The sequence below is a fragment of the Diabrotica undecimpunctata genome, chromosome 2, assembly GCF_040954645.1.
Source record: "Diabrotica undecimpunctata isolate CICGRU chromosome 2, icDiaUnde3, whole genome shotgun sequence".
Taxonomy (NCBI): domain Eukaryota; kingdom Metazoa; phylum Arthropoda; class Insecta; order Coleoptera; family Chrysomelidae; genus Diabrotica; species Diabrotica undecimpunctata.
Genome location: NC_092804.1, coordinates 57,112,793 through 57,135,095, shown reverse-complemented (window position 1 = coordinate 57,135,095; position 22,303 = coordinate 57,112,793). Strand labels below are relative to the sequence as shown.

General features: G+C 34.5%; 1 protein-coding gene across 2 annotated transcripts in view; it reads left to right on the top strand.

Moving 5' to 3' along the window:
- The first annotated feature begins 19,456 nt into the window (after positions 1 to 19,456).
- LOC140434585 (neo-calmodulin-like) overlaps positions 19,457 to 22,303 on the top strand; it is a 56,741-nt gene continuing 53,894 nt past the window's right edge. The window contains exon 1 of one of the 2 annotated variants that reach the window (XM_072522954.1): positions 19,457 to 19,612. The gene's annotated coding sequence lies outside the window, so the exon portion shown is untranslated. The remainder of the gene's footprint in view (positions 19,613 to 22,303) is intronic. The other variant, XM_072522955.1, reaches the window with a different exon arrangement.

Here is a 22,303-nt window from a genome sequence, read left to right as displayed (position 1 = left end):
TTGCTTTATATCGCACGTGAAGCAGTAACGAAAATATCGAAAATTAAGTAAAAGCAAAGAGATGTCCTTTTGAAGCTTAGGACCTGTATATAAAGTATCATTGAGAGACACACCTCGAACGTCACGTAGACTGGCGTCGAAGACAACACGAATTTTGGAAACAAGAGACGAATTAACAAGTTGTTTTTTGAAAACTGCGTGATGAGCAAAATAATACGAGGTAGGCGATTTAAAATCGGATTCAGGAACCGGAACCATATGTTGGGAAGTAATATATTCATTCATAAACTCAACATATTTTTTTTTGAGATCCGGAATTTTCTTAAAACGATTCTCTAACATGCAAAAACGACGATATGCTTGAGAATAAGTATCGCAAAAGACAGGATTGGGTTGTCAAAACGGTAGAGGAACAGAAAATCTGCCTGTTGACTCTCGGAAAGTAAATGCCTTATAAATATTTTCACAAACTTGATCGTCATGGGACAAAATGACAGGTTTAGATATATTTTCGACTTCCCAAAACCTTTGTAAAAGACTATCTATGTTTTTATCCATAGACGTATGTAAAGCGGTAAAATTACAATTTGAAAGATCCGTAGAGACTCGCCCTTGTAGCACATAACCGAAAATGGTTTCTAAAGCGACAGGTTGGTTTGGTTCGCCAAGAATTCGACCAGACTTTAAAAAGAGAGGAACTAATTCAGCACCTATCAGCATGTCTATCGGACCGGGTTGATAGAATGTGTGATCTGCTAATTTCAGATCACGTATATGAATAAGATCGTGAGGATTGATAAATACCTTAGGTTGATTTGAACACACCTTTTTCACAATGATTGCGTCCAACGAGAAGATCGGGCCGTCACGATCACACGGTTTAATATGACAGAACGTGGTACCCTGAGTGGTACACGTCGACATTCCGTTTAGACCTTCCATTGGGATTGATAAATTATTACGGGAAAGACCTAAGCGTCGAAAACAACTATCTGAAATAAAATTAGCCATCGAGCCTGTATCCAGTAGGATACGAACTATCTGAAAATTACCGTAGACATCTTTAATGTGTATCAAACATGTTGACAATAATACAGACGAGAATGTTAAACGTGATTGTGTGGAACTTACTTTACTTTTTCGTGTCTGGATCCGACTACAGTTTTTCTGCCCAATATCGGGCTACGTCTACACCCTTTGTATTTGCGAGCCATAAATCATCGAGGGTGCACTGTGATGGGCAAAGTCTGCATACTTTCAGGTGCTCCATGTTCTGTATTTCCCCACATTCACAAAGTGCGTCGCTGTCTGTCTTGATGCCCCATTTAATGAGGTTCTGTTTTACAGGGGCAACACCTGTGCGTATGCGATTCAGTGTCCGTCAGGTTCTCCAGTCCAGGTTCATTCCATTAGGTCGTTCTGGATGTAGGGGGAACAGTTCGGGTGGTTCGACGCTGACATTTCTCATAAACCTTTTCCTTGATTTAAGTCGGCTGATTCCTGGTGGTTCGTCAAACCCGTATAATTGGTGTCTTTCATCGAAAGTTTGCCTGAACTTCTCCACATATTGTGAGGCGCATCTACGGTCATCTGGTGATGAGAATCCAGCTACCCGGTACAGTAGGGGTAGGGGGGTAGGCTTCATATAACCGGTAATTATTCTGCATGTTTCATTTAACGCCGTGGTGACTTGTTGGGCGTGTCTAGATCTACCCCAGACGGGACAAGCATATTCCCCTGTTGAGAAACATAAGGCCTCAGCTGTTGTCTTCAAGACCTGGGGGTTTGCACCCCACTTGCTCCCTACAAGTTTCCGGAGAAGGTTGTTTCTCGTAGAAACCTTTTGTCTTGTGTTCTGACAGTGGAATTTATACGTTAGTGACCGGTCTAGTATTGTGTGGAAAGGTTAGCGTTTATTAGAGACGTCGGCGCAAAACTAGACGTTGAGGTTTGAGGCGTCTCTAATGTAGGGTTGTGATTCTCATTAGAAGTTGGAATTTGAGGAGGCGGTTGACTGAATAAACAAGATTTGTTGGAACTTGGGTAGAAATGAAGAACAGTGTGATGTCGTGATTGGCAAACCCTACATGTTCCCGAAGAATTACAGTTCACGACGGGATGAGATGTACCCAAACAGTTGAAGCATAAATTATGGCGTTTAACTAACGAGATACGTTCTTGCGTCGTTTTAGCGAGAAAGGATGAACATCTATATAAAGGGTGAACATCAGAACACAAGACACATTTATCCCCTTGATAAGTTACCTTCGTTCGATTGGTGGCACTGACGAAACTAGATGTAAACGGTTTTTTATTAGAATGATGAGCAAATGATCGCGAGTGAGACTAGGTAGAAAGGGTTAATGAATTAAACTGAACAGATTCCAAAGCTATACATTGTCTTTCTAGAAATGAAATCAATTGCCTGTAAGTGGGAATGTCACAGCTTCGACTGTTTTCTAATTCAAAATCTGTACGAGTTTTATTGTCCAATTTGTTCGACAACATATTGAATAATAGGAAATCCCATTGTTCAACCGGGAAATCAAGAACACGTAAAGCAGCAACATTTTCCGTGAAAGTATTTAAGAGATTTCTTAAATTAGAAGAAGTGGAATTTTTAATAACCGAAGCGTTGAAAATATCGTTATACTATTGGGTAGCAAGAATTCGTTTATTCTGATACCTTTTCCCTAGAATCTCATAAGCAATCTGATAATTTGCATCGGTCAGGGGGATGCCTTTAATAAGAGCCAAAGGTTCTTGACTAATAGACGTAATAAGAAACCGGAATTTTTCCACATGGGACAAATCGTGATTGTGATGAATTAAACTGTTAAATAGGTCAAAGAAACTAGGCCAATCTCGAAAGTTGCCTGAAAATGTGGGTATATTAAGCTTTGGAAGTCTAACTGAAGGCCTTGAAGATTGTGCATTGGAATGTGAGGAGATATTCGAAGAAGAAGACGAATCCCTAATTAAAAAATCACTCTTGATGGATTTTACTCCGTAGTATGCCTGATCGGCGGCCACCCTAAACTTATCTTGCTCTGAAAATTCCTTATCGGTTATTGATCCGATGATTAGATTGTGAGCTGTATGGAATTCTTGGTAAATAGCATCGATTTCCTCTGCCCTGGCTAAGAATAACGATTTGACAGTATCATCCCTTGAGGCTTGAATACCTGCCTCATGGGCTTCCTTAATCTAGAATACGCTGTTTGACGCACCAAGTTGGCTTTGTTTATTTTGCTGGACATTGTAAGATAAAAGAAACGAAAAAGAGGACAATGCAAACAAAATTAAGCAAATCGAACACTAAAGAAATGCCTTAGATTGAAAGACGAGAAATGCTCTTCTTGGTTTCAGACAAAATTCTGAACAAACAAGTGAAGTATCGATAAAAAGCTAACTAACGAAAGGTATAGCGACAAAAGAAATCAAAAGAACTGTGTTTAAATTATTATGCAAGACGTAGAGAATAAGTTGGAAAGAGTGATAAAAGTAGAATAAAAATAATTCATAAAATCAACACAAAAAAAAAATGTAATACAACGTTAATAAATCATAAAAGTGATATATATGATAATATAAGTCAAAATGTGTAATATAAAAGTACCTATTGATATTATAAATTATAAAAGTCGAAATAAATTTAAAAATTGTTACGTAAATATGACCAAATTTAATTATCTAAATTAAGTCTAAAAATAATGCCGAAGGACCGAATAGAAAAAAAAACAATTAATTAAATGAAACAAAATGAATTGAAGTTATAATTATTTATCATCCGGCCGAAGTAACCAAATGTTTTGTATAAAACTTAATGAGGTCGCTGGTTAAATGATAATCGATAAATAATAATAACGAAAAAATGAAATAATTTGTTTGTAAGTAAATTAGCGAAAAATAGCAAATGTTCGTAAATAGATATGTAAAATAAAATGCAATTCAAATAACAATTGGCAGATTTAATATCTTATTGTCAATTCTATATGAAATTCACTTACCTTTTGTCTGTGGTTGGGCCTCGCTCGGAGTCTAAGATCTAAGGGTAAAAAATGGGATGCACACCCGATGCTGGTTTTCTTGGTTCTGTCCACGATGAGAAGTTGTTGTAAAGTGGCCGATCATACGAAACAAAATATGTATGTACGCGAATCCATTGGGGTGGTTCTTCTGTTCTTAGGACCTCCGTGAATAGCCGTAAATTAAGCTTAAAGTGGCATTTTAAATTTTCTACACAAAGAATGGGTACGTTTCCTTAAGGACTCTGACGTGTTTGGGTTGATAAATGTTTCCCAAAAACATGTTGTTTTCAGACAAGTGAATTCTCAGAACTTGACAATAATTAATCAGCCAATTTGAGTTCGAGAATTTAAAGGATGAACTAAAGCCATACTATACTTAGCTAATATGCTATGATTGAATAAAAGATTTAAAACTAAATAAGGTCATATTCTGAATATTAAAAATAAAATATTTAAATCAGTCTTGATACTTTTCCAAACATATATATATATATATATATATATATATATATATATATATATATATATATATATATATATATATATATATATATATATATGAAAATATCTTCCGAGGATAATTAGATCGCTTGATAAAGTTTGCTTAGTAGTCTTTAATTCTTTATGGTTCGTATCAAGCGCCCAGGGGTGTGCATATTAAAACTTCTTTGATGTAGTTTCGGGAATATCTGCTATATAAAGACTAAAGAGTAAAGTGGTCAGCACATAAAGACTAAAGTCCTTGTGGGAGGCCGTTGTTCAGATGATGACTTGAAAACTTATGTTGCATAGCATAGCTTTAATGACATCAGTAATCTTTCTGCATGGAATCGCTCGCATTAATTTATATATTACCCCGCGTCTTCATAGGGTATCGTAGGCTGCTGATATACATATAATTAAATAATTTAATAAAGACAAAGAATAAAGCAGTTAAAAACATCAACGATGGTGGAATGCCTTTGGAATATTCCTCGTAGACTAGTATATTTGTGGTTATTATTGCAATTGTTGGAAATATATGATATTGTTGAACAACTAGGTACTCAGAATAGCTCAAGACAGAGATAGTCTCGCCGTGGTAATAGCCAACGTCAAGTGGAATTGATTAGGCACCTTAGGAAGACGAAGAATTAAAAATCATTTAAATTTGTGGTTAGCTATAAGTAGATAAAAATATATTTAATTTAGATAAAACAAACTTTTTGTTTGGTATCTCTTAGTACCTACAACTTGAACTGCTTTAATCAATTTTTAGCCCCACAATCATATGGGAAAAATTTTTTGGAGGTACTATAATCTGGCATCACTGGTGGAATCAACAAATAAACGGGGATGGAAATAATAACTTTAAACCCGCGTAACGCACGCGCTTGCTCAAGGCATCCTGGTCCAGAATGCGTCAATATCTGCTTAAAGGGCACAGGGTTGGATTTGTTTCCGAAGCTTAGGGAAAATAATTATAGTTATTTACTAACTAAACTTCGTTTTATAAAATTTAATACAAAAAGTTATTCTCGACAACTAGTTGTAGATACGCTAAAATATTTTTCTTAACCAGGCTTAAGGCTATTATAGCTAAAATATCTTCTTTACATAATCTATATTGTTTATCTCCATTAATGTTGGATTTTATAAGAATTTGACCGTTTATTTATATCTTAATCGTAATGCTAGTGTTAAATTGTATTGTGTGTTGCATATTTGTTGGGCATGTTTTATTAAATAGAAACATACACATGATCTTTATGTAAAGTTTTGTAAATATTATTATCTATGATAAAACAAGAATAATAAATAAATTATTTTTGATGAATAACACTAATACATATCTTCAAAAAACTAGATACATTGGAAGACATGAATCATCAAAATAATTGACGGTATTAAATCTAATAGCTAATAAAAAACAAATTTAAATTGAATGTATTCTTCTTCTTCTTCTAATGGCGCTACAACCCTTTGTGAGTCTTGGCCTGCTTAACAATGTTCTTCCATTCTGCCCTGTCGGATACTTTCCTTCGCCACTGCCTGATGTTCATGGTTTTAAGATCCCTCTCTACGTCGTCTATCCATCTTTTACGGGGCCTTCCTCTTGTTCTGTTTCCTTGGGGCTTCCATCTCTGGACTACTTTTACAGCTCGATTATCTGGCATTCTTTCTAGGTGACCATGCCAATTGAATGTATTGGATATTTATATAAGGTACCCCACCCCAAATAAGACTCGTCTTATTTAATTATTTTTTAAAATATTCTTTATAATTGCGTAAAGCAGTGGAAAACGAATGAACGCTGTATGCTCTTTTATTTAACTATGGCAAAGTTTATCAAATCTTAATACTTTTAAAGTTTTAACAATTTTTTCAAAATCAGTGTTGTAGTCCTTATTGGGTGATTCCAAAAAATGCCCACCTGTTTTTTTAATTGTTGTTTAATTTTGTTCATTAATTTGATTATTGATTTTAAACTTTAATTTAATTATCGTTAACTGTTTTGTGGTATTTTATTGCAAGATATTAAATCAAGGCATTTACAGAAACATACTTATTAACATTTAAGAAATTTTACACAGTTTTGTGATAATCTGCAGTCTACAAATCACTCTTTGGACAAAGAAATGTAGGTCTTTTGTCTCTACTTGTTAGTCCTATACATTCCTCGTGTAGGTACAAGGCAATTGGTTCAGAGTCTCACGTTAGCTATTCGGTTATCTTAACATAAGTAACAACACCAGCATTCTTCTTTTTTCCCTTAGTTTGAAACCTCCTTTAAGATTATCTATTAATGAAGGTTGAATTTTTCCTTTATTTTTCTTGTCATTAAGAGATTTTTTCAGTTTCGTGTATTTTCCCTTATCCTTTTTGAAGTTATACTTCTATACGCGCTCTCCACGTTGGAAATTTGTATGTGAGTGAATCTGTGAAATCATTACATATGTAAGATAATGAGTAAGAGAGAGACAGAAGATATATTTTCTCTCTCTTCCTCTCTCGAATATAAAAATGTTCCTTTATATTATATAAAGATATATATACACAATATTATACATATAATAAAATATTTATTAATATTATTATTTATGTGACGTGTTTTGTATTATTTATTAAATGTTCATAATTATATTATTCTTTTGTATTTCATAATAATAATCTCAATAAATCACTGTATGATCCAGAACTGTCAATTTTGAAATACATTTGTGTCATGTCCTCGGTAGTGTAGTAGTCAGTATCCCCGCCTGTCACGCGGGAGACCGGGGTTCGATTCCCGGTCGGGAAGGACTTTTTTATTAATATTATTACATTATTGTCATTTTTAAATACTTATGGATATTGCATTTTAATTTGTATTTTATTATTATTATATATGGAATTATGTTGCACTGTATTGTAGTGTATTATTATATTAATAACAAAATAAACAATGAATTTTACTGCAGAGTATGAGTAAAAAATTTTTGCATTCAACTCCTTTCATACATATATGAAAATAAAAATATACATTTTCTTCAAAATATTGATTCAATCCTTCATTGTTAGTAAGTTGTTATTAATTCTGTTTCTCTTTCTGCTGTCTTTCCTATAGAATTACATATGTAATGATTGTGCAGATTGACTCCCAAATAAATTTGTAACGGCGAATGCGTGTATCCACCGGCAGTCCCACTGGACTGCCACACCCGTTTTTTTTTTTCTTGTTTTTCATCGTCCGCCGTAGAGTTCTTAATTTCCTTGTCAGAGCTTTAGTTACTGTAGTAGCTGTATAATTAAGATATTTTGTTCGTGGCTTGACAATTTCTTTTTTCACTTGAGGGGTTCGAAGAATTTCCTGAAAGGAAGTCTCCAAAACACCTTCATCATAACTGGAATCATCGTGAAAAGACACGATGTAGAAAACTGAAGTTATGCTTGAGTCTGAAGAATAACTCTTTATTTTGTCACATTTTTTCTTAGGAAGAGACTTATTTATAAATTTCGCTTTTGTATCATTAGTGCCTGGGTACCGTCATTGGTCTTCGATTACGATGGAGTTTGTTCATCATTTCCTTCTCTAATAAAATTCTTTTATTAATCGTACGGCTGTCAATAGTTTTGGTCCAGTACAACAAAACGTCTTGGTCCCAATATTCTTCAAAAGGTGTAAATAGGGATTTGTCCATAGGTTGTAGCTCGTAAGTAGTTTTGATAGGAACAGAAAAAAGTGTAATCCCATGTAAGTAACCTCATCAACAATACCTGCGTTTAAGTGAGACTTAGCTCCAATGAAAATCAGTAAGACGGGACCTTGCAGTGTGAAGTTTGCAAAGTAGTGTACCCATTTCATAAAAGTTCATGTTGTCATTAATCGTTTTTGTCATTTTAATGGTCAAACCATTATCATTACCAAAGATTATCTTGCCATTCTGGCTTCACTCTTTTTCCTTTAAAGAGGATCATTGGAGTTATGACTTAAACAGTGCGTTTCCACATAAAACTATAATTACATTTTCATCATCTTCTGTATATGTACCCTTTTTGGTCATTTTTAGCATAGCTTGATTGTTTTTTATATAAAGAAAGTCGACATCCCATTCATATTAAAAATCAAAAACGGATTATCAAAAATGTCCAATTTTGATAGTACCTCTTTTAACTTGTTAAAACTTGTTTAACTTGTTGAAATAGTTGTTAACTATAAGTTGCTCTTCCAGGGTTCATGCTTTGCGTTTTTCTTTTTGCAACACCTGGGTGGCATTTTAAAAACATTTTTTACCATTTGCGACTAGCCATATCTTTAAAGTCATTAAATAATTAAATAATATTTATTACCTTGAACGATGATAAATATGATCCCCTTCCCAATTTTCTTATAGTTTTTCCACTACTTACGTGGTTACAAAACGTTCTACAAGGAATTTTGTATCTTATTGCAGCAGTCCTTACTGGCATACTACCATTTACAGCTGCCAGTGCTTCTTTCAACTGATGTCCATTAGAAAGAGCACGCTTTTTCTTTATTAGATTAATCTATAGCAAAATTATGTATTTAAAAAAAAATTCATTTAAAAAAATTATCAAAAATAATTAAAAAGAATTGTGTATATAGTCATCAAAACTGACTTTAAATAAATAAATATTACTGAAAATCTACAGGTACCAAATAAGGCCCATGGACCTTGTTTACAACTTTACCGGTGGGCCTTAATAGGACCAGCTTCTTTACCCATGTCAAGTTCTGTATCTTTCAATATAACACAATTATCATTGTTCTGAAGCTAGTTTCTTGTGACATTTTAAAGTAATTACTATTTAAATGGAAATAAGCCACAATTAAAGGTTAAAGTGCGTTTATTGACGTTTCAATTTCCACTTCGGAAATCGTTCTCAAAATACAAACATTGTTTGTCACTCCCTGTCACCGTCGAGGGAACATACTCACCAGGCTCCCCTAACAAAAGTTCCATTCCCTCCAGCCAAGCTTCTACACATTGCTAAAACGAACTTCCTAATGACTACTTACTATGATATTCTCGAAGCAACTGTCCTCAAAAATCGCAGATAAATTGACTGCACACCAAAACACGCTAATTCAAATCCGTACGTACGTTTGTACGTACTAATCTAAATTCTCCTTCATAGCGCTTCTTTTCTATATCACCATCTTCTAAGCCCCTGCTCTGTAGCCGCGTATCACCCCAAAATAATGGACTCACAACTAATGTGCTCGCCCTACTCAAAAGCTCCCACAGAAAAAGGAGCTTAAACAAGGTTATAACGTTCAGATTCGAGGCAATCACTCTCTCAGTTCTCAGAGCTCCACGAGCCTTCTGCCTAGCCAGGTATCCCCAATATATGATTTCTATATTAAGAGCTCTGCTCTTATTTTTTATTCTCTTCATAGACTTTGTTCCCAAAAAGAAGAGAATCTTTTGTTGAGGTTGGTTGTTGAGTTTTACCATTAAACCTTTCCCCTACCGAAGTAATGGTAATAGATGATGACTTGATGCCGGCCTTCTCATTACGAGAATGGAAAATTCGAATTAAATTAAAAATAATCATAAATAAATAGAAATGGAATAAAATAAATAAAAATGAGGAAATGAAAAAAAAATAATAATATAAATATGGAAATGAAAACTACACATAGACTATGGAAATATGAATATAAATTAAATAATAGTGATTGACTTGATGCCAGATCCTTGCACGTCGGATTTGGACCAAGATGTGAACGGATCCCTCCACTGGTGGACTCGATAAGCTCCGTCGAGAATGGAAGCAGCTATTTTTTTGCTATTGATACTTCTCGAAACGGTGATAGCGTCCTTACTTTTTCTTCCTTCAACGTATAGATCTAGTTCTCTGCATTTGTTTTCCCATTATTCATTTTTTGTTGTGATTTTTTGTTTAAGAGGCTGATTGTTGCTCTTTTGTACTCATCTAAGTATTTTAAGTTTTTGCTTCTTATATTTCATATTCTTTTCTTTTAAGTTGATTTTTTATAGTAATAATATACTTTCGCATTTTAAATTTTCCAGATTTTACTTTTGTTGTTAATCTTTATCATATTGATATTTGTTTCTTCTTTGCTTCGAATCTTTAATCTAGGTGTTTTAAGCCGCATCTTAATCTTAGCACTTAGCGGTGAGCACTTAATCACTTAGCGGCGAGTTTCTTATTTCGTTCCCTTGTATGCTTTACCATCTTAAGTTTTCATCCTTTTTGTTGTTTAATAATTAAATATTAAATTAATGATATATTTTAGATTTAGAGTTTTTCTAGAGTTAACTAATACTATGGATGTTATAGTATCCATTATTCATTATGCGATATTGATGTTGTTCACATTTAAGTTGGTGTTATACTCCGTTATCATTTATTGTGTATTCCCCAAACCTATCATACGGTGTTTTGGACTGTTTGCTGTTCTGGAATAAAAAATATTTCGGCTACGTTTCCAATTAGTTATTCACGTTTCTAAGATCGTATTTATATTATTCTTTTTGGTCATCGTTCCCTTTATTGGCCAGGGCAGGTACTCTTAAAACTATCAGGTGTTGTTTTGGTATATATATTCAGTGACATTAGAAGTGTTACACATAGAAGGAATAATTTCTTGAACTTAATTTTTTGACAACAGAATGACTATATTTAAAACATGTTATGATAAAAATACCAATGTTTTATCTTCCCTAATTTTTGTAAAAATAAAGTTTTATCTTTAAATTTTTTGTGAAGAGACCGATTTGTGAAAACCGGTTCGTATAGAAATTTTTAGTTATTATTCCTCAGTCTACACAGAAGACACCAAAATTACTACCATGTTAGCGAATTTGGCAGGAGTAGAATTATTGAGTATAGAGATATGGGTTTGTCGTATCGCGAAATTGGCCATTGTGTTAATTTTACGGCAATGAAGGTTATGTGTGTCTGTCGTGTGTGGACAAACGAAGGTAGAGGAACACGAAGAAGACCAACTTGTCAACCGAGGCGTGCCACATAGCGTGAAGATAGGCGCTTTAGATTACTGGATCTGCGAGACCGTTTTGCTACTACGCGTCAAACTGCTGACCAATGGTTTGAAGTAGTAGGTAGACCTGTTAGTATGCGTACACGACATCATCGAATTCGAGCCATTGGACTGATTTCATTCCGCCATCCGCCCAGGACTAGTGCTTCCTTTGACTGCGGACCACTGTTAACAACGTTTGAATTGTTGCAAAGAATGGCAGCATTGGGCGTCAAAATGGCGTAAGGTAGCATTCAGCGATGAATCACGATTCTGTTAGGAATGCATGATGGTCGTAGGATGGTAAGACGCGGCCGTGGAGAACGACGAGATATCGAGTTTCCTATTGAGAGGCATGCACAGGACAGTTGGAGTAATGGTTTGGGGGTCTATTGCCTACGGTAGCCGTTCACTACTTGTGTTTATTCGAGGCAGTATGAATAGCGTTATGTTGATGACATCTTACAAACCACTTTATTGCCTTATCTCGACGGTCGCCGAGACGTGCTTTTCAACAAGACAACGCGCGTTTCCATATTGCTCAATAAAGTATGGACTTTTGCACCACAAGGAAACTGTCCACTTTGCACCATCTTCCACAGACTCTGGCACAGTTAATATATGAAGTTCGAGTTGCTTAGAACGAGGTGCCACAAGTAGACATCGATGATGTCATTTTGTCAATGCCTAGACGTATACAGGAGTGTATTCAGCTACGGGGTCGCCAAACGCATTATTAATTTTTTTTTGATTACTTGTTAATAAAAATTCTTGACAACATTATCGTTTCATTCTTGACGTAAATCTAGCATGTTGCCAAAAAATTAAGTTCAAGAAATTATTCCTTCTTGGTGTAACACTTCTAATGTCACCGAGTATAATTTTATGACAAACGGAAGTACTCTTGTTTTCAAATGGTGCTCATCACGTAATTAGGTTGAAGTAAGTTTCGTGAAATGTTTGTGCCAGTTCAATTTTAGGCAGTTACTTTTAATCTACATTTTCCTGTTTATTATGTTTTATTTTAATGGCGTAGTTTATAGTTTATCTATTGACATATATGGTTAGCTTTAAAAGTATGCATTATTTACTACCATTTTTTTAATGCCTTATATTTTTTATATTTAGAGGATATAGTTTGATATTCCCAACTCATCAAAAATATTTTAGTTGCAGTTTAATAACCACCTTTTAAGTAATACTATAGATTTTATTGTCGTTCTGGTTTTTAAGTAATTTTTTCATAAATGAACCTTTTAGCCATTGGTTAACGACTTAATAAACGGTCCTAAGTATTTTTTAACGTACTTATTTAATTGTATAAATTCCGTAAACTTCGTGTAGTATGAATTTGCCAGTATGTTTCCTTTAATAGGGAAACCGAATGTTCTTTAGCATAGAAAAAACCTAGATTAAGTCCACTTTAAAAATTAAGTAAATGATTTCCGTAATTATTATTTGTTTTGTTTTAGTTGTTTAATGCTAATAGGTTAAATGAGTTCTTATGTTCTATATTCACTGTTAAAAAAATCTTATAATCTACACTGAAATAACTTGACATTTTTAAGCGTAAAAAAAGTATAAAATTGTTATGATTATAACATGTACTTCTTAAATTAAGGTCTTTGGCAGCTGCTCTACTAATAAGTCTTAACCCAATATCAATAGTAACATCACGAAGGCTGCGTTTACCGATATAATCTTGGTAGCATATCTCTTTACCTATCTGGGCGTTCATGTCTCCAATGATTATTTTTATTGTCAATGCCCACTTGAAGTAAATTTGCCTATTGTATATAATTATCCATTTTAAGTAGCTGCCGGAAACAAACTATATTGCTGGGTTTGCTCCTATGTAGATTGATTTAGTGTTGAAGCATCTCCCATACATGTTGAATATGATTAAGGTCTGGAGATTGTGCTGGTTTATGACGATCAATACCCTCGTTGATCGACCAGTTTTACATAATACATTGCCACATTGCTACATGCCACATGTAGAGGAGCATTACTATGCATAAACTGAAAGTTTTTCTGTCGTATGAAACCGTACCTGCCAATGGACAAACAATAAGTTGAAGAATGGTATTAAGATACTGCTGAGTTGTCAGGAATCAATTTGGAAAAACGAGGTGGATTCTGCCACCCATAAATATTCCACTTAATACCATTATTGTAACACCTTTGTATGTGTAGATTTCCTGGAAATGTCTTACATGTTCGATATATTCTGATCACCGTATTCCTATTTTATGCGAATTTTGATGAAATTTAAATCTGAATTCATCCGTAAATAAAAATAAAACTGTGTATCAGTCATTTTCTCCCCAGTCTTGATATTCCCCACATCACTCCAATTTTGCAGCTTGCTTACTTCTGGAAAGAGGTAGGTATCTGAGAGGTACAAATATTGACTTTGTGGAGATAATTTTTTATAGTATCTCGACTTAAAATTACTTAATACGTCTGCTGTAAGTGGGTAACCAATTTAGATGCTGTAATTGTAGCTTGTCTTCTAGAAGTTAAAATTAAAAATAGTTCTTAAGATGCAGTTGTAGCACGTCCATGTCCTAAATAGTGCTCAGTACGGATATTTACAGATATTGGGGGCTCCCAGTATTTCGAAAACACCACCCTAATCGACTTATAACACTTTAGGGAGAATCTTATGTGGTAGGCTACGTACGGTTACGTCAGTTTGCGGCATACCAGCTTGAAGAAAACCTATAGCTCTATTCATTTCGCCAAATAGGCCAAACTATAAAGTTTTTTTGGCTTTTAAAATTTAACAGCAAACCTCCGCTTTTGAGAGTGATATTTTGAAAAGCGATTGATACTTTTGTAGAGAATTAAAAAGCAAATAATTTTTTTATACAACTTTATCAGTGCATTTATCGTAGGAAAAATTCGAAAAAATTGCTAAAGCGACCTTTTTTTTTGAAAAATTCATAACTTAGGCACTATGAACTTAAAAGCTGGAAAGGTAATTTTCTGGGTAATGTTTATTTATAATATTTTGTTAAACATTCGTAAGGTGGACTCTGTCCGACAAATAGTTTTTCCAAAATCTTAGTTTGAATATTTTGCACCGCCATTTTAAATGGATCAGTATATTAAGCAAGATTATCCGATTTTACTTTGGAAAACATATTATAAATTAGAATTTATTTTCCAACTTGTAAAAAACAGCTCTGAACATTACTCTGAAAGCGCAATCAAGCTTTTGGAGCGGAGTACAAAAATTCTGTATTTTCTCTCTCCTGTAAACAGTAAAACGTTTAATCGTGAATTAATGAAACATTTGTTATTAACTGCTACGTTTTTTGTTAACCTATTAAACTATACACAACCCCTAAACTATTTCAATAAGTTAAGATAATCTCGACAAAATCTCAAAAGATGGGCCCGAAAAAAGTGGATTGGCATACCTGATTATATGTAATACATTTTAAATAACTAATACAGAAGTTAAAACTTCAAATTTGTATATTGGTATAAAAACTTTTTTATTAAAACTTTGTTAAAAGTGTCGTCCAAAAATTAGAGATGCATAACGTTTTCAATCTGAATCAGATCATCCTCAGTGCATTCTATTAGTACTTGTAGCTAACACTAAAATTGCAGTGGAGACATCAATATATGGTTTACATATTAAAAATTTAAAATATAATGCGACCATAGGTCGATGACAATGGTGGTAAATGTTTATACTTAAAGAGCAACATGCTTCCTTGCTCGACTGGAACACGACACAGACCAACTTTGTTCAGTTGGTCTGTGTCGTTTGAACTGACAAGAACCACGTGTTCCAGTCGAGCAAGGAAGCATGTTGCTCTTTAAGTATTAACATTTACCACCATTGTCATCGACCTATGGTCGCATTATATTTTAAATTTCTAATATGTAAACCATATATTGATGTCTCCACTGCAATTTTAGTGTTAGCTACAAGTACTAACAGAATGCACTGAGGATGATCTGATTCAGATTGAAAAAGTTATGCATTTCTAATTTTTGGACGACACTTTTAACAAGTTTTAATAAAAAAGTTTTTATACCAATATACAAATTTGAAGTTTTTACTTCTGTATCAGTTTTAACTATAATATACAGCCAACTACTGGAATTTTCCCATTAATTTTACATTTTAAATAACTTGCCTTACTGACTATTTGTATTATATCAACAAAAAAAAACTGGACTACTTTAATAAAATTTAAAATTCTAAAAAGAATGTTATTTTTTCTTTTTAAAATTATAACCACTCGTATTATTTATAAAAAATGTAAATTATACTTACTTAATTATAAAAAATTTTATTTTTTAAAGTTTATTTTTATTTACCACTGAAAAAAATTTGGTACAAAATCTATGAACTTAATGATAGTATAACCACACATCTATGCATGTTTTGCTATCGGAGGAAATAATATTGGAAACATTTATAACTTACAGTTGTAGATGTTTCCTGGTTTTTGGTTTCATACAATAAAATAACAAAAAAAAGGCTGGATGCAATGCTTGCATAAACAATGAATTTTAGATCACATCATTATCTTATCATTTGTTTAGATAGATCTAAGAGAGCTTACATAAAGAAATTTCTCTTGAGTATATTAAATACTCAAAAAATACTCGTAAACTAAACACTCTTAAGGAATAGCTTCTTGATTTGTTATACCTAACATTAAGCGTAGGTAGCTCCTCTCCATAATATCTGTGTTGTGTATCAGAGCTTTCGAAGGGGCAATGTTGGCAATACTTTTTACCGACGAGAGATTGTATCGCTATCTAAGGGACTTTATGTTAAAGTGACCAGATAATCGCGTCCCCTTCCTTCTCTACGTAAAGTCCTTCATGACAAAAATTTACGGCGCTCCGCTTACGTTTCTCTCAGATCATATCGAAAAGCTCTTGATTGTATAAAAAACGAAGAATATGATAAATCCTCGATGATGGAAAACGGGACAGACCAGAGATTTAACAGTTTAGTTTAGGGTATACCCAGGTTAGGTTAGGTTAGGTTCAGGTTAAGTTAGGTTCAAGTTGTCAGCTGCCGCTCTGTGGGTGATCACCTGCTGCGTTCCTTTACATGTGCTGGCAGGTGAAAAGGCCAGGATTTATAGTCGTAGGGGGCAGAACATTGAAGAGCGAGAGGTAAGTAAGATAATTCTGGCCGAGAGATAAGTTTTAATCGGCCATTGACTGAAAGAGTGGTAGGCAACACGTGATGTGACGGAGTGGACGAAGTCACTAATCCCGAACCTACGAAGCTGGATGGACTGTGGGCATAGGCAGCTGGATTATTAGTTGATGCAAATGTTCAAAAGCTATGGCTGCTTCCGTAGCTACCTTTTCTGGTTTAGGAGGGACAGTCCAATCAGTGCCTTTACTACGGTCTTTTGGATACTATGGCACACACGTCAAGTTTAAAAGAGAGTATAACTGCAAAATGTTTGATTCCGTGAAAAAAATGGTGGAGAAAATGATGAGGAATGAGTGGTGGTGGATACAGATCCACAAATTTATCTGGGTGATGCTCTCTTCAAAAAAACTAGAGCAGAGGGACCTCGCAACAGAATTCTGAAACGAGCGAGTAGCACCTTGGTAGGGTTCGGACTGTTGTGGGTCGTATTAGGATAAAATGAGAGGCAGACGACGAGAGAGAGATTGCAGCCTCGTTAAGGCAGGGCGGTGAAAGTTTTTTGTGATTCGTGTGGGTATGGTTTTCTCGATGAATGTGTGGCAGAAATAATGAGAATTGGGTGATAGCAGTTTTGCAGGAGATATGTTTCTCCTTAATTAGCCCTTCCATCCTGATGTCTGGAGTAACATGGAGAGGTTTTCGTAGGACGCCAACCGTCTCGGAGTGGTGACGGGATGAAGTGTCAAAGGTCTAACTTTCTTGGGCATCTCGTGTTGGCATCTCATCCTGGCACACCTTTGTAAGGGTATTAAGAACCCTTCTTCTCTTGAAATATGTAAAAAAAGGTTAGGTTAGGTTCAATAAGATGGACGCTTAACCATTTTTCCACTTGACATAAACGGGTTTGTTGTGGCTCATTCCTGTGTTAAAGTTGTCCTTTTAACACAGTCTTTTTAACAAATTCTATTATGGCCTTTGTTGACACTTGAAGGAAGTCTTAGGGCTTAAATTGATAATGCTCAAATGTATTGAGCCTTATCCTATCCAACCCTGGGTAGTTCCACAGAAAGTGTTTCGCCATCTTGTCTTCTGCTTGACAAAATCTTCAATCTGTACTTTCTGTCAGTCCGATTTTATTCATGTCTCTTGAGACGACACTGTCCTCTTAGGAGACCTACGATCATTCGCAGATCATTCGTATTTATATCTAGTAGATCTTTGAATCTCTTAGAAAGTTCATGTATCACCTTCGCTTATATGTCTTCGAATGTTTAAGACCCATTTGGTCGTACCAGTGTTTACTTTTCATCGCAGTCCGATATCATTCTTTTAGATGTGCTTGTTGCTAGTCCAACGACATGTTCTGGACTTATGAGTGTTTTTTTTTACCTTTTCCATGTTTCTTTTACCTTTCCCCTGGAAAGTAGGTCCGCTTTTCGTTTACTTCAATACCAGTACGTCCAGACACACGTAAACGTACTTTGTTACTTTTTTTCGATTCGAATCAGATTCTAAAGACAGTTTCAAACTAACTTGGAGTTAACTAGATTTGATTCCCGTGCCTTTTTTATAGATCTATCCCAGCAGTTCCAGTTTATTAGTTCCTGCAGGCACATCTATATAGTATAAATTTCGGCTTGAAAGATAGTGGAGTGATTATCTAGGCTTTTACTAAAGCTTAGACTTGGTTTCTTTCCGTTAACCTCACTCTCTTGCTGGAAAGATGACGGTAAACGACTTTTCGAAATTTTATTTAGGTTGAATAAAATCGAGGCTTTTGAGATGTGGTTGTATCGAAAGATACTAAAAATTCCATGGACTAGTAGAACCAGAAACGAAGAAGTTCTTCGAAGAATGGGACATCAACGAACTCTATTAAATATTATTAAGAGGCGTAAACTAGAATGAGGACCAAGAGGACCAAGATATGAGTTCCTTCGGCTAATTCTCAACGGTAAAAAAGGAAAGAAATGGATAAGACGGAAGAAACTCTCTTGGTTGATTAATTTGCGGCAGTGGACAGGTTTGACAGCGGACCAATTGCTACACGTAGCGCAAGACCGAGATCAGTATAACAATATTATAAGCATGGTAGTCGCCGACGTTCCGTAGGGATATGGCACTCTAAGAAGAAGAAGTATCTGGTATTATTTCCTACTCTGGATGATTTTTTAAATATCGCTCCAGTCCAGATTTTATCCCGGTATCCTTTTGCTCTGCTTGTGGCATCTTATCCGCCTTCTGTATGCTCCTATTATCGTTTCATTTCCAATACATATATGGAGGGTCAAGTATGATCTCTATGGATGTGCTTAGGCTAATCGACATTGCTACAGTAGGGTATACCTAAAAAAAGTAATTTATACTCTGGAAACGAATAAACGATAAACGATCAATTTAATATGAATAGATCTTTTTTTGTTGTCTTACAACTATAGACAAAGTATTCTAAAATATTTATTAAAAACTTTAAAAAACGATGCGCGAGAAAATTATTTTAAGCGGTATAAAATCCTTCAAACTTGTTAAATTTTTGATAAATGTAAACCATAAAAAGTAATCATAGTATCATTCTCCGTCCAATACATTTTAAAAAAATGTTTTTGCGAATTATAATTTACGTAACCCCGATTGTGAATTTATTATTATGTACTTAATTTTTGTTATTTATATTTTAAAATTTTATGTTGCCATATTATTGTAGACAATTCCATAATTTATAATACTGTATGCAATTTTTAGTTCACGATTGTGATCGATTATTTTATTATTATCTACACGTGGATGTTGATTTAAATATATCAACATTTGTTTTTATTTCCGGCAAGATTATGCAAGATTAACAATATCTAAAATCTTATTAGTGTAATAACTCCAGACTAAAATATATACGATGTTGTAATTATTTAGTCCTGCAAGAGACCTAAAATTTGCTGCTAGAAGTAGGTAAGATAAATATAAGAAATTATTTATTTTAAATGAAATTGAATTTTAAATGAAAGTCCTTCTTTTATACGGTGTTTCTGATGAAACTTAAAAATTAGATCTTAATGTCCTCGGCTTTATTATTTTAAACAATGTGGTCACCGCTTACACACTCCATTTCTTTTTTTTTATACTATTTTGTCTCGCTAAAAGTAAGGTAGTAATCCCGGTCCTAATGCTAGTTGTTTTTGGCCTTAATGCCAGGATTGCATGTTTCACTATCATTGCCCATTTTTGCTCTCTCTTACATTACTTTTATTCTTAATTCTTTTATGTCGTGAATTATACCAGCGATCAATTTTTTTACCGTCCGTTGGTCTCTTATTCTCTAGTTCTTTTTTCAATACTGTTTTCGTATTTCTCCTATCATCCATTTTTTGTATTTCGGGCTTTGTCGTTTACTTTGTATTTCCTTTTTAATAGATTTCATATAAATTTCATTGCATTTCATTTATAATTTGATTTTACATTTTATTTATTCAATTGTTTATTTTTATTTGTTTCGCCTTTAGTTATTAACCAAGGTATTTGCAATAGCCAACTACATTAAAAATATTTGACCTCTCAATGTTGTGTGAAAGCTCATAATAGACATATTGCCTCTTGATGAGTTCATGGATTTTGTTTTGGAGATAGAGAACTTCTAAACCCACATTTATGGTTATTGTTATGGTAGATAGGGCACGCCGATTTATGAGCAATTCAGACACTTAGAACTCCTAAGACAGGTCTATTGTATCATCCCTATCATACGGACTAGGCCCATAAGGACCTAGTCTTTGGCGTTTCTGGGACCCAGGCTGCTTCGGGATCCCATATCTGCTATAATCAGCAGGAGCTCCAAATCTGGGTATTTTTCTGTTGTTTCGAGCATCTAATCCTTTAGTAACCTTGTGGCCTCTCAGAAAGCCACAAGTCTCTTTAAGGGCAACTCTCTCATTTGGCTTGATTGCGTAAAGGCCGAACCCAGAATCTTCCACACCTGTTAGGCCAGGGCCGGGCACTTCCAGATGCATGTGAGGATATTTCCTCCTCCTTATTACAAAGGCGGCAATGTGGGACGTGCAATTCAAGCAGCTGAAGGTGTCAACTGAGTCTATAGTGGCTAGTAAGCATACTCACCACCAGAAAGTATTTTCTACGATCTAGAAGGAGAAGTTGTAAGACTTTTGGATGGCTCCACTTTATGGATCCTGCCTGTCTTATACCTCCACAACTTAAAAACTTGATTTAACCCATACTTAGTGTTCTATTTTTAAAATAAGTAACTATTTCTTCTAAGTAACTAAGTCTTGTAACGTCCATTTAAATATATCGACATCGTCTGTATATGCTACACTTTGGCAGATTGTTGTGAAAATGCTTTCTTCTGTATTTGTGATCTTCCTAATAAATTGTTCTAAAGTGATATTAAAAACTATTGTCCAGAACGCGTCTTCTTTATATTTTAAAACTAACTGCAGTGAGCTCCAGCTTTTATGAGCTAAAATGCATAAGCCCATGATTCAGAAACCACTATGAAATCGAAACTATGTTATCGATAGTTGAATACCATGTTGGCTACCATATTTGGTGTTATGTCTTTGTTAACAGCTATGCCACGTTTACCTTAGATATTTCTGTCTTTCTACTTGTGTCTTTTTCTTATTTTGACCAGCTGTGTTGTTTTGTTCAGCCGCCCAAAAAGCCCATCATTTTTGACTGTCGAAACTCTTAAAAAGAGAGTATTGATTTTTTTATGGAATTTTAAGGTTATGTGTCAATATTTTGGGCTAAAATTCGGTGAATCTTCCTCTTTTGTAATGCCGAACATTACCCCAAAATTTGTGGTGAAATTTCCGCTGAGGCAATTTTGACATTCTTCTCCGTCTACGCCCTTTGATTCTGTTCCCCTTTCCATAAATGGAATTATTTTTATTTCTTATTGTTGTTCTATTTGTTTTAATTTGATGGTCCGTATCCTATTTGGGCATTGTAGAATATTTCAAAGAAGTCGTTTGGCGTTCTTGAGCTTTTCATACTGCGACCTGAAAAATATTTTGTCTATACCTTACAACCATGTTTGTAACTTTTAAATAGCAGGCGATAAAGCCTCTTTCGGGTCGTTATTTTACTTTAACAGGTGCCTTCCCCTTTTTCTCGCTACGCAATTTGTTCTCGCTCACTTGAGTTTTTTCGGTTCTTGTTGAGCTTTATCGTGGTTTTGCTGACTTTTTTCCGTCTTTAAAAGTATGACTTTTAACGGGATCTAGTTTCATATTTTCCTAATCATTGGAGCTACTTTTTTTATATGTTCATAATCTATTCTTCTTCCACGAAAAGCTAAGGAACAGATATTTGATGAATAAAAATGATAAATCTCGACAGGGCCATTCATGCTGGGAGAAGGTTAATGCTCACGTCACAGATTTTTCGGGGGATCTAACTTCTGTACTGTACTCTATTTACTTTTTTCTTTATTTACATTCTAGCTTTGCTTTCAAACATTTCTTAAATTGTTCTTGCATTATATTAGATACACCAATCTAGTTGCATTAGTGACTTTACTTTTATATTGTTAAGAAATTTATTTTATAACAAGTTGTTCTTCACGTACCACATCGGAGTTATCCGACGTTGGCGATCACCATTGCGAGGGCTTCGTGATCTTCT